Source organism: Erythrolamprus reginae, chromosome 11, assembly GCF_031021105.1.
Source record: "Erythrolamprus reginae isolate rEryReg1 chromosome 11, rEryReg1.hap1, whole genome shotgun sequence".
Lineage (NCBI taxonomy): Eukaryota > Metazoa > Chordata > Lepidosauria > Squamata > Dipsadidae > Erythrolamprus > Erythrolamprus reginae.
Genome location: NC_091960.1, coordinates 8,256,702 through 8,270,931, shown reverse-complemented (window position 1 = coordinate 8,270,931; position 14,230 = coordinate 8,256,702). Strand labels below are relative to the sequence as shown.

The 14,230-nt window shown below is 42.0% G+C and overlaps 1 protein-coding gene across 1 annotated transcript in view; it reads left to right on the top strand.

Moving 5' to 3' along the window:
- VSIG10L (V-set and immunoglobulin domain containing 10 like) overlaps positions 1-14,230 on the top strand; it is a 48,657-nt gene that overhangs the window by 2,010 nt on the left and 32,417 nt on the right. The gene's annotated exons all lie outside the window — the stretch shown is intronic.

Below are 14,230 nucleotides of genomic sequence, written 5' to 3'. Positions count from 1 at the left end.
AGCAGACGTGGTTGGTAAATCCACAGTAACTGAATTTAAACATGCCTGGGATAAACATAGATCCATCGTAAGATAAAATACAGGAAATAGTATAAAGGCAGACTAGATGGACCATGAGGTCTTTTTCTGCCGTCAGTCTTCTATGTTTCTGCGGTTAAGACTCACCTGTGCAAAGCATCACACACACACACACACCTACCCCTCCCATTTCAAAGAGCCCCAAGAAAGATGGGGTTGTTGGGAACCACCAAATCCTTTTGATTTGCCGCACCCCTGCCTGGAAAAACAGAAGTTGGCATGTGACGCCCCTCCAGCAACACAAGACCATCCAGGTTGCAATATTGTTCTTATAAGGGGTATTTGTGTAGCAGAGTGGGCTTTTGCAATCAGAACTCTGCTGCGGAAGCCACCCCATCTAAAAATGGTCCAACTTGACAGGAGGAGGAGGAGAGGGGGAAGGAAACAAATACTTTTTGTTGACTTTTCAGCTTCACCCATATTTTATTTATTTTATTTTATTTATTCATTTGTCCAATGCACAAATGCATAGGAAGAAAAATAGACATGCGATAATATAAATGAGAGTGAAAGTGAACTTAGAGGAGAGGATATATGAAAGGAAGAGAATATATAAGATAGGAGAAAGAAAGGAAAGACAATTGGACAGGGGACGAAAGGCACACCAGTGCACTTATGTACGCCCCTTACTGGCCTCTTAGGAACCTGGAGAGGTCAATCGTGGAGAGTCTAAGGGAGAAGTGTTGGGGGTTAGGGGTTGACACAATTGAGTCCGGTAATGAGTTCCACGCTTCGATAACTCCATTGTTGAAATCATATTTTTTACAGTCAAGTTTGGAGCAGTTCGTATTAAGTTTGAATCTGTTGCATGCTCTTGTGTTGTTTCGGTTGAAGCTGAAGTAGTCATTGATCGGTAGGACTTTGCAGCATATGATCTTGTGGGCAATACTCAAATCGTGTTTTAGGCGCCGTAGTTCTAGGCTTTCAAGGCCCAGGATTGTTAGTCTATTTTCGTAGGATATTCTGTTTTGAGTGGAGGGGTGAAGGGCTCTTCCGGTGAAATATCTTTGGACATTTTCAAGGGTGTTGATGTCTGAGATGTGGCATGGGTTCCAGACAGATGAGCAGTAGTCTAGGATGGGTCTGGCAAAGGTTTTGTAGGCTCTTGTGAGTAGAGTGAGATTGCCTGAGCAGAAGCTGCGTAGGATCAGGTTAACAACTCTTGAAGCTTTTTTGCCGATATTGTTGCAGTGGGCTTTAGCACTTAGGTCATTCGATATTAGTATTCCAAGGTCTTTTACAGAATGTGGGTTAACAGTGAGAATATGAACTGTCGTGAACATATTAACATATTAACATTAACATATTAACAGTGAGAACATATGAACTGTTCTGCTATTTTCCCCTTTAAATTAGGACGTTCTGTCTCCGAAAAAGACCCGAATGCTTCTTGTTTAAAGTGGTGCTTTGAAAGGTTTTAGCTGCTGCCTGAAATGCTGTGTTTTAACTCTGTCCTCTTTGATCCATTATTATTGTTATTATTTGAACTGAGTCAATAAGTGTTGTGTATCTCTGTAAGTGTACAATTTTAGGGAATAAGCCCTCTGGGTTTCTGTGGGCTGTTCTGAGCTCTGCTGGGCGTTGGCCAGAGGTTGCTGGCATTCTGCCTTTCTCTGTTCAGGCGGTCAGTGTGGAAGAGCAAAGTTTCACCCAACTTCCTTAACTTGGTCACTGGATTAAGCTAAATGCAAGCTTGAGATTGACTCATCCAACGAGTGAAAGCCACAAAGTGAATTGGCCAAAATTAACACCAACAAAGCTTAGAATGTGCAGTCTCACATGCTCCATATTTATTTATTTATTTATTTGGGAATTTATATTGCCACCTATTTGTACATGGTGATTATTTATTTATTTATCTATCTATCTATCTATCTATCTATCTATCTATCTATCTATCTATCTATCTATCTTTCTATCTATCTATCTATCAGATTTCTATGCCGCCACTCTCCGCAGACTAGGGGCGGCTCACAGCAATAATAGCACAATGTAAACAAATCTAATATTTAAGTTAATTTAAAACCCCAATTTAGAAACCAATCATCCATACTGACATATCATGCATAAATTTTATAAGCCTAGGGGGAAAGAAAGTCTCAATTCCCCCATGCCTGACGACAGAGGTGGGTTTTAAGGAGCTTACGAAAGGCAAGGAGGGTGGGGGCAACTCTGATATCTGGGGGGAGTTGGTTCCAAAGGGTCGGGGCCGCCACAGAGAAGGCTCTTCCCCTGGGTCCCGCCAAACGATATTGTTTAGTTGACGGGACCCAGAGAAGGCCAACAATTATATAGTTTGTGTGTGTGTGTGTGTATACATATATACATATGCACATACTGCTCAGAAAAATAAAGGGAACACTCAAAGAACACATCCTAGATCTGAATGAATGTAATATTCTCCTTGAATATTTCATTTGCAAAACTACTCCATTTGCACAACAGCAGGTGAAATTGATTATCAATCAGTGTTGTTTCCTAAGTGGAGAGTTGGATTTCACAGAGGTTTGATTTACTTGAAGTTATATTCTGGGTTTTTTATTTTTTTGAGCAGTGTATATATATATGGATGTCATAAGGAAAAAGGGGGACATGATCGAAACATTTAAATATGTTAAAGGGTTAAATAAGGTCCAGGAGGGAAGTGTTTTTAATAGGAAAGTGAACACAAGAACAAGGAGGCCCAATCTGAGGTTAGTTGGGGGAAAGATCAAAAGCAACGTGAGAAAATATTATTTTACTGAAAGAGTAGTAGATCCTTGGAACAAACTTCCAGCAGACGTGGTAGATAAATCCACAGTAACTGAATTTAAACATGCCTGGGATAAACATAGATCCATCCTAAGATAAAACACAGAAAATAGTATAAGGGCAGACTAGATGGACCATGAGGTCTTTTTCTGCCGTCAGACTTCTATGTTTCTATGTTTCTATAATATATTTTCAAAGTATATGTGTGGCTTTCTGCATTTGATTGGCGGTGAATTCGTCGATTTTGAGCTGTTTTAAATGTAATTCCAGTGCTTTTGGGACAGTACCTAGTGTTCCAGTCACCATTGGAACTACCACTGCTGGTCTGTGCCATAATAGTTGAATTTCATTTGTTAAATCCTGGTATTTTGCAATTTTTTCATGTTCCTTTTCATCGACCTTGATACTCCCTGGTATAGTGATGTCTATGATAGTCACTTTGTTTATCTCCACCACCATAACGTCTGGTGTATTATGCACTGGTACCTTATCCATTGGTATGCAATAATCCCACAAGATCTTGACCAACTGATTTTCAGTGACTTTTTCAGGCTTGTGGTCCCACCAATTTGTAGCAGTATGGATATTATAGTTTTTTCATAAACTCCAGTGGCATTATTATTATTATTATTATTATTATTATTATTATTATTTTGACTAAAGTAAAGAGAAACAGCATTACACAGCAAATGAGATTTATATGTTGGATTTCGTATCACAATATCACATGTATTATTATTATTATTATTATTATTATTATTATTATTATTATTATTATTATTATTATTATTATGTCAATACAACACAGCAAACGAGATCACTATGCTGGATTTCGTATTTCATCACCAGTCGGGCGCTTCCCAAGTACCTAGGACTGCGTGGTGTAGCGGCGAATTATGTTTGCCGATCCCAGTAAAGCGGCCTTTTGCAATTGGCAGATGGAGATTTTCTCAATTCCGATGGTTTTCAAATGTCCGCTGAGATCCTTTGGCACTGCGCCCAGCGTGCCAAGTACCACTGGGACCACTTTCACTGGCTTATGCCAGAGTCGTTGCAGCTCGATTTTTAGATCTTCGTATTTCACTAATTTCTCTAGCTGCTTCTCCTCAATTCTGCTGTCTCCTGGGATTGCGATGTCGATGATCCATACTTTCTTTTTCTCCACAATCACAATGTCTGGTGTGTTATGCTTCAGAATTTGGTCAGTCTGAAGTTGGAAGTCCCACAGTATTATTATTATTATTATTATTATTATTATTATTATTATTATTATTATTATTATTATTATTATCATCATCATCATCATTATTATTATTATTATTATTATTATTATTATTATGTCAATACAACACAGCAAGCGAGATCACTATGCTGTATAGTGATCTCATTTGCTGTGTTGTATTGACATTATTATTATTATTATTATTATTATTATTATTATTATTATTATTTTCACCCAACTTCCTTAACTTGGTCACTGAATTAAGCTAAATGCAAGCTTGAGATTGACTCATCCAACGAGTGAAATCCACAAAATGAATTGACCAAAGTTAACACTAACAAAGCTTAGAATATGACCTGCTCCATATTTAACTTAATTTTTATAAAGTTATAAAATATTATAAAATACAAAAGTATATAGAAGAGCAGTGAGAGGGAGGGAAAGGGGGAAAGAAAAGTGAGGAAAGGTAGGGAAAATAAAAGAAAAAGAAGCATTGACTTCCAACTCCATCTGTTGCAGTAGAATAAGACATTAGCATGAAATCACAACTTTTTGCTTTTCCGTAATAGTATGAATGAGTCATTTCAATAAAGATCCTAATCTGTAAGACCCAAAGTCAGAGTTTCATTCTTTGCCACATCAAGCACGAAGTTCAGAAGTGGGTTCCACAGGGAAACAAAAGTGATTGTGTCCTTTTCTTTAAACCAGTGTTTCCCAAACCTTGGCAACTTGAAGATATCTGGACTTCAACTCCCAGAATTCCCCAGCCAGCATTCGCTGGTTGGGGAATTCTGGGAGTTGAAGTCCAAATATCTTCAACTTGTCAAGGTTGGGAAACACTGCTTTAAACAATGCAGTCAGTTTCAGCCAACTTCCTCAACTTCTGCCACCATTTTTCAACGGTAGGTATCAAAGTATCCTTCCAGTTTTTGCATACACAATAGTCTTGCTGCTGTCAACTTATATATCAGTGATGGCAAACCTTTTATTTTCCTTGGGTGCCAAAAACATGTTATTGTGTGCACAGGTTTTTGCATGCGTGCGAGTGTCCACACCCCTAATTCAATGCCCACCTTCCCCCTGCGCATATGTGTATGATTCCCCATGCTGCCCCACCCCCTGTGCATGCATATAAGATCCTCCCCACTCCCCCATTTTCCAGAAAAAGGCCTCATGGTCCATCTATGGGGGAACTGAGATATTCTTTCCCCCTAGGCCTTTACAATTTATGCATGGTATGTTTGTTTGTATGTATGTTTGGTTTTACAAATAAGGGTTTTTTAACTGTTTTAGTATTGGATTTAATAATAATAATAATAATTTATTAGATTTGTATGCCGCCCCTCTCCGAAGACTCGGGGCGGCATACAAATTTACATGCTGGATTTACATGCTGTTTTGTACTACTGTTGTTAGCCGCCCCGAGTCTACGGAGAGGGGCAGCATACAAATCCAATAAATAATAATAAATAATAATAATCTAGTCTGCCCTTATACTATTTAAGTATTTTAGCTTAGGATGGATCTATGTTTATCCCAGGCATGTTTAAATTCAGTGACGGTGGATTTACCAAGCACGTCTGCTGGAAGTTTGTTCCAAGCATCTACGACTCTTTCAGTAAAATAATATTTTCTTACGTTGCTTCTGATCTTAAGTTTTTAGGTTTTTAGGTTTTTTTCTTACGTTGCTTCTGATCTTAGGTTTTTAGGGTTTTTTTTTTAAATATTAGATTTGTGCCAGTATAATATTGTTTTTATCGTTGTTGTGAGCCGCCCCGAGTCTTCGGAAAGGGGCGGCATACAAATCTAATTAATAATAATAATAATAATTATTATTATTATTATTATTACTATTATTATTATTATTATTATTATTATTATTATTATTATTATTATTATTATTATTATTATCTTTCCCTCAACTAACCTCAGATTGTGCCCCCTTGTTCTTGGGTTCACTTTCCTATTAAAAACACAATTCCCTCCTGAATCTTATCACAACGTCTCCATCTTCAGCTGTCACCTTGTAGATAGAAGTGAGTTCTATGATGGATAGAAGTGAATTGGTGGCTGCTTAACAGCAGCAGGACGGACCAAAAAAAAGAAAAAAACCCCTTCTTCCATTCCTTCATCCTAGCCAAAGTGTTCCCATGCTGATTTCTCCCTGGGTCACCCGAAACGAAGGAGTGGAGGGAGAAACCTTTGCAATTAAAAGATAGCCACCTTTCGATCAATGCCTTCTTCAACCGGAGCCCAGCACAGAGGAACCTGGATCTCCGCGACCCCCACCGACCCTTTCCTGGTAGATTTATGGCCTTCTCCCACCCCTACCTCTCTCTCTTTCCCCTTAGGGGTCCAGCCCATCCATTACAGCATGTGGTGGCTGCTGGGCTCCCACTGAGCCAATTTTCATCCATCTTCTCCTGTCGTCTCTCCCCTCCACCCCACCCTCCCACCCCTGCTGGCTCCGAGCTTTTCTCACTCAGCTCCTGCTAATGCAGCCCCTGGCGTGGGGCCGAGGCTGTTGTGCAGCTTTTAATTTACAGGGGCTCAGGCTTGGAAGCCCTGCTGGCTTCGGGGGTTTGTTATACGGGCGGCTCGAAGGAGGCTGGAGATGGAAAAAGGAGGAAGGGTCAGGATTAGGCTGGTGGGCCAATCAATCGGAAGACATTGCTTCTCCTTGGCGGTGCAAGGCAGGCAATAAATGGACTTGCAGGAGAAAACAGGAGGAGGATGGAGGAAGGACGCTTTGGAGATGGGCTCCGTGGCATAGCAGGCCACAATTTCAGCCAAACGGGGAGGAGGGAGAGTGTCAATTTTCTCACTTTATGGCTCCCTAAGTTAAGGAAGCCATAAAAAAAAGAAGCTTGGAACAATGGCATCACGCGGATGTGGATAGAAGCATAAAAGGTTGCTGCTACGTTTGATTGCTGTTTTGAATTCTCAGTAGGCTAAACGCCAGGAAAAGAGGGAAAAAAAGACCAAGCCACCCTATGAACCTGCATTGACCTCTCCAGGTTCCTAAGAGGCCAGTAAGGGGCGTATATAAGTGCACTGATGTGCCTATCATCCCCTGTCCAATTGTCTTCCCTTATCTTAAATATCATGCATATTCTCTCCTTATCTATCTATCTATCTATCTATCTATCTATCTATCTATCTATCTATCTATCATCTATCTATCTATCTATCTATCTATATAATATATATTCTCTCCTTATCTCTTATATCATATATATCCTCTCCCTCCCATCCACTTCTCTTCTTTTTTACTTTCTATCTTCATATATATTACTTAATGTCTATTCTCTTCCATATGTATTGTATATTGGACAAAGAATAAATAATAAAATAAATAATAATGTTAGGCCTGTTGAGTATCTTCGTGATGTTCATCCTTCGTGTTCGAGGAAGATCTTGATAGCTACTGGGCTTATTTTGCGGGTGTGGCTTGGATGGTCATGTGACCAGGTAGGAGTGGCTTGCCGGCCATGTGACCAGGTGGGAGTGGCTTGACAATCATGTGCCTTCTGTAACGCTCTCTACATGGGACTACCTTTGAAAAGTTTTCGGAAACTTCAGATCGTGCAGAATGAGGCTGCGAGAGCAATCATGGGCTTTCCTAAATATGCCCATGTGACACCAACACTCCGCAGTCTGCATTGGTTGCCGATCAATTTCCGGTCACAATTCAAAGTGTTGGTCATCACCTATAAAGCCCTTCATGGCACCGGACCAGGATATCTGCGAGACCGCCTTCTGCCGCACGAATCCCAGCGACCGGTTAGGTCCCACAGAGTTGGTCTTCTCCGGGTCCCGTCGACTAAACAATGTCATCTGGCGGGACCCAGGGGAAGAGCCTTCTCTGTGGCGGCTCCGACCCTCTGGAATCAACTCCCCCCAGAGATTAGGATTGCCCCCACCCTCCTTGTCTTTCTTAAACTCCTTAAAACCCACCTCTGTTGTCAGGCTTGGGGGAACTGAGACATCCCCCCTTGCCTATGTAACTTTGTGCATGATATGACTGTGTGTATGTATTTTATCTATTGGGGTTTTTTTTGTAATGTAAAACTGTTATTTTAGATTTTAATTATTAGATTTGTTACCATGTATTGTTTTTATCACTGTTGTGAGCTGCCTTGAGTCTACGGAGAGGGGCGGCATACAAATCTAATAAATAATAAAAATCTAATAAATAATCGTGTTCGAGGTAGATCTTGGGCTGTGGCAGTGAAGGGCTACCCAAATTTTTACTACCACACTGTGGCTGTGGCTTATTTTGTGGGTGTGGCTAGATGGCCATGTGACCAGGTGGGAGTGGCTTGCCAGCCATGTGACCAGGTGGGAGTGGCTTGACAATCATGTGACTTGACCAAGGATTTTCCAAGAATCTCAAAACAATACCCATATCAATGGACTCATAAGAGCATAAGAAGAGCCATGCTGAATCAGGCCAAAGCCCACCGAGTCCAGCATTCTGTGTCACACAGTGGCCCACCAATTGTCCATGGGGATCTTGAGCAGAAAGAGAAGGCAAGACCCTCCCTTTGCCTTGACCCCCAACAAGTGGTACCCAAGGGAATCCTGCCTGCCTCAACCAATATAGAGGCAACACTTGGACATCCGTTTCAATAAGCACTGGTACACTTGACTCAAAACAAGCAGGCCTTCTGACCCATATATTTATTTATTAGCCTTGTATGCCGCCCCTCTCCGTAGACTGCGGATGGAGCCAGCCTATATCCTTTGTATGAATTGACATCTACCATGGCCAAATTGTGTGAATGGTATGTGTGTATGTTGATTGGATTGTTAAACCGTGGGTTTTAATTGAGGTTTTATAGTTTTATAGTTGTAGTTTTTTACTTCTTTTATTATATTGTATTTATATTTTTATGTCACTGTAAGCTACCCTGAGTCCTTCGCGATCGGGCAGCATAAAAGGATAGGTAGGTAGGTAGGTAGGTAGGTAGGTAGGTAGGTAGATAGATAGATAGATAGATAGATAGATAGATAGATAGATAGATAGAAAGATAGATAGATAGATAGATAGATAGATAGATAGATAGATAGATAGATAGATAGATAGATAGATAGATAGATAGACAGACAGACAGGTAGATACTGTACATAGATGATGATAGATAGATAGATAGATAGATAGATAGATAGATAGATAGATAGATAGATAGATAGATAGATGAGATAGGAAGGTAGGTAGGTAGGTAGGTAGGTAGGTAGGTAGGTAGGTAGGTAGGTAGGTAGGTAGGTAGGTAGGTAGATAGATAGATAGATAGATAGATAGATAGATAGATAGATAGATAGATAGATAGATAGATGAGATAGATAGATGAGATAGATAGATAGATAGATAGATAGATAGATAGATAGATAGATAGATAGATAGATAGATAGACAGACAGACAGACAGATAGACAGACAGACAGACAAACAAGTAGGTAGGTAGGTAGATACTGTAGATAGATGATAGATAGATAGATAGATAGATAGATAGATAGATAGATAGATAGATAGATAGATAGATGATAATGGATAGATAGATAGATAGATAGATAGATAGATAGATAGATAGATAGATAGATAGATAGATAGATAGAAGTTCAGACAGGAGTTACACAGAAGGTGGAAACAGATCGAGACTACTAAAACCACCAGATTATAGTGAGGTAGATGAGATGCTGGGGCAAAAGATTAAAGGGATTTGATTTCATGGGTTATGTTTTAATAGAACAGGTGTGAATTTGGCCAGACTAATGCAAAGGTTGGAGCATCGAAATGACAAGATGTCATAGCTAGTCTAATATCTATAATGTTATAGCTATCACAATAATAGAACGATCCATTTCAATTGCCTGTTGGCGGAGGAATTCCTGGCACAGAGGCTTAGCAGGGAAATCATTCAATAAATAAAGCGATTCAGTTCACTGTGAGGCAACTTCAGGTGTCAGTTTTAATCCTTTGTCTTCCTAGCATTCTCATTGCGCTAAGCCATGGTTAGTTGAATAGGCTACAAACTTGTTGAGTTCCCACAGCGCATTAAGTCAAAACCAAACCAAGCATTTGAATTGTGCAAAACATTTCAAGATCTCTTGAGCGTGGTTAGTAACTTGAGCTCAAAATGAAGATTTTGTTTTTAGAAAATCATTTTGGAAGGGGTTTTTAAGGTCAAAATGTCAATCTTAAACTGAAAACAATTCTACAATGGCCAACAAACCTGTTTCATTCTTAACATTCCTGTTTCCCAACTTGGGAAGGAGTGTTTTCAGCAAAATACAGGATTTGGGAATAATTGAACTAGGACAATGAAACTAAAAGTTTGCTTTGGGAGTATGTCAATCACCTTCAAGGTGTGTAAAAAGATCTCCGGTGTGCCTTCCGGCAATCCTTTGATCCAGATGGTTCCATCCATTAATTCTAAGTGGTCCTTCCTAGCTGTAAATTGCATCACTCCACCTTGTTGCCTCGAGACTTAATTTGGCAGACAGCTTTGTTTAGTTATTTTTTGTTTATTTAATTAATTACTAATTACATTTGTTTGCCACCCAAACAAATTCTGGGCAACTTACAAAGTTAAAAATAGTTTTAAAAGTACAAAATATGCAGACAATAAAAATAAAAGACTCTAAAAAGTACAAATGATCAACTATAAAAGAGCTGGGGTGGCGCCATGGTTAGAATGCAGTATTGCAGGCGAACTCTGCCCATTGCCAGGAGTTCGATCCTGACTGGTTCAAGGTTGACTCAGCCTTCCATCTTTCCGAGGTTGGTAAAATAGGGACCCAGGTTATTTGGGGCAATAGGTTGATTATGTAAACCATCTACAGAGGATTATACAGCAGTACAAAGCGGTATATAAATCTAAGCGCCATTGCGCTTAGGTATGGGATGGGATGGCTTTACTTTTGCACCTGCCATGTAACTTCAGCCGAGGTGGCGCAGTGGGTAGAGTGCAGTACTGCAGGCCGTTAAAGCTGCCTGCTAGATCTGCAGGTCAACGGTTCAAATCTCATCACCGGCTCCAGGTTGACTCAGCCTTCCCTCCTTCCGAGGTGGGTAAAATGAGGACCCAGATTGTGGGGGCAAGAGCTGGCTCTTTTTAAAGAAAGTGCTATTGCTAACATGCTTATGTTTATGTTTATTAGATTTGTATGCCGCCCCTCTCCGTAGACTCGGGACGGCTCACAACACAATAAAAACAGTTTATAACAAATCTAATAATTTACAATTTAAGATATTTAAAAAACCCCATTATTAAGCAGACATACATACAAGTATACCATACATAAATTGTATAGGCCCAGGGGAGATATTTCAGTTCCCCCATGCCTGACGACAAAGGTGGGTTTTAAGGAGTTTACGAAAGGCAAGGAGGGTAGGGGCAGTTCTAATCTCTGGGGGGAGCTGGTTCCAGAGAGTCGGGGCCGCCACAGAGAAGGCTCTTCCCCTGGGGCCCGCCAACTGACATTGTTTAGTTGACGGGACCCGGAGAAGGCCCACTCTGTGAGACCTAATCGGTCGCTGGGATTCGTGCGGCAGGAGGCAGTCTCGGAGATATTCTGGTCCGATGCCATGAAGGGCTTTAAAGGTCATAACCAACACTTTGAATTGTGACCGGAAATTGATCGGCAACCAATGCAGACTGCGAAGTGTTGGTGTAACATGGGCATACCTAGGGAAGCCCATGACTGCTTTCGCAGCTGCATTCTGCACGATCTGAAGTTTCCGAACACTTTTCAAAGGTAGCCCCATGTAGAGAGCGTTACAGTAGTCGAGCCTCGAGGTGATGAGGGCATGAGTGACTGTGAGCAGTGAGTCCCTAACATGTTGTAAGCCGCCCTGAATCTAAGGAAAAAGGCGGCATAAAAAAAATTGAATAAATAAATAAATAAACTTCACATAAGGTTCTTTCTAGCCCAGTAATGGTGAACCTATGACACACATGCCAAAGGTGACACACCATCACATTTTGGGTGACACACCAAAGTTCACCAGCACCTGACACCAACTCTTCTCAAAAGCATGTCGCATTCTCATGTGACTTTTTTTCAGAGGATGCAGAGATTGTGTGAGAATGGAGTGTTGCCCACACATGGCTTCTGGACCCTCCAGAATTTTCACGCGAGGGCCATGCTCTTATGTGGCCTTTGGACCTAACAAAACCCATGTTTAAGCACTGGTTTTTAATTGCATTCTGGGCTGTTTGCAAGATGAAGGGATTGTGCTTAGCAAGAGTTGTTATTCCACGTTTAAGATGGTCTGTGATGGCGATGATGTGCTAGATGAAGGGCTACAGATCTGTAAGATGTTCTCGGTCAAGATGGAAACAGTCTAAAAGATGAACCACACTCCGTGAAAGACCCTGGTGTTCTCATTTGAAAAAATCTAAGCCCCAGAGCTCACTGTAACAACATTGCTAAAAAGGCATTAAATGTTTTCAACCTTATTTCTCTCTAGTAACATTATACAGTGATCCCTCGAGTTTCGCGATCTCGATCTTCGCGAAACGCTATATCGCGATTTTTCAGAAAATATTAATTAAAAAATACTCCACTCTTCTCTCTCTCTCTTTCTTCCTCTCTCTCTCTCTTCCTTCCTTTCTCATCTCTTTCTTTCTTTCCTTCTCTCTCTTTCTCTATCTCTCCCCCTCTTGCTCTCCCTCTTTTTCTCACTTTCCCTCTCTTGTGCACTGAGCGTCGGGCAGGCGGGCAGGCAGGCGGCGGACAAGCGGCGGGCGGACAAGCGGCGGGCAGGCGGGCAGGCAGGCGGTGGACAAGCGGCGGGCGGACAAGCGGTGGACAAGCGGCGGGCGGACAAGCGGCGGGCAGGCGGGCAGGCAGGCGGCGGACAAGCGGCAGGCGGACAAGCGGCGGGCGCGGCAGCAGCGAGGAGCCGAAGATCGGGGTTTCCCCTTTGCGTGGGCGGCGGGGAAACCCCGATCTTCGGCTCTTCGCTGCTGCGGCGCTGCCGAGCAGATCAGCTGCTGGGCGGCGGAAGGAACCTTCCCTGGGTCTTCCCAGGTGCGGAAGTAAAAACACCATCTGCGCATGCGCGGCCATGGAAAAAAGGGCGCGCATGCGCAGATGGTGTTTTTACTTCCGCACCACTATATTGCGAAAAATCGAGTATCGCGAGGGGTCTTGGAACGTAACCCTCGCGATACTCGAGGGATCACTGTACCTCTAACTAGGGCAGGGGTAGGCAAAGTTGGCTCTTCTATGACATGTGGACTTCAACTCCCAGAATTCCTGAGCTTGCATGATTGGCTCAGGAATTCTGGGCGTTGAAGTCCACAAGTCATAGAAGAACCAACTTTGCCTACCCCTGAACTAGGGCATACAAAACCTTGGCCAGACCTATTATTGAATACTGCTCTTTTGCCTGGAACCCACACTGTATTTTGAGCATTAATACATTAGAGAGGGTCCAGACTCCAGAGGTATTTTACAAGAACAGTACTCAACTCCTCCGCTCCTAATAAAATTATTTATTCCACTAGACTTGAAATGTTAGGCCTGGATAACCTTGTACTATGCCATCTACGTTCCCACCTAAGCTTAGTGCACAAGATCATCTACCTTAACATCCAACGTGTTAACAACTACAGTGATACCTTGTCTTACAAACTTAATTGGTTCCGGGACAAGATTCTTAAGGTGAAAAGTTTGTAAGACGAAACAATGTTTCCCATAGGAATCAATGGAAAAGCGATTAATGCGTGCAAGCCCAAAATTCACCCCTTTTGCCAGCTGAAGCGCCCATTTTTGCGCTGCTGGGATTCCCCTGAGGCTCCCCTCCATGGGAAACCCCACCTCCGGAATTCTGTGTTTTGGGGATGCTGCAGGGGAATCCCAGCAGGGGAATCCCAGCATCGCAAAAATGAGCACTTTGCTGGCAATGGAAGTCCGAAGGTGGGGTTTCCCAGCGAAGGGAGCATCAGTGAAATCGCAGCATCGCAAAACCCCACCTCCGGACCTCTGTGTTTTTGCGATGCTGCGATTTCACTGAGGCTCCCCTTGCTGGGAAACCCTACCTCTGGACTTCCATTGCCAGCGAAGCACCCGTTTTTTGCACTACTGGGATTCCTCTGCTGGGATTCCCCTGCAGCATCACAAAAACACGGAAGTCCGGAGGTGGGGTTTCCCATGGAGGGGAGCCTCA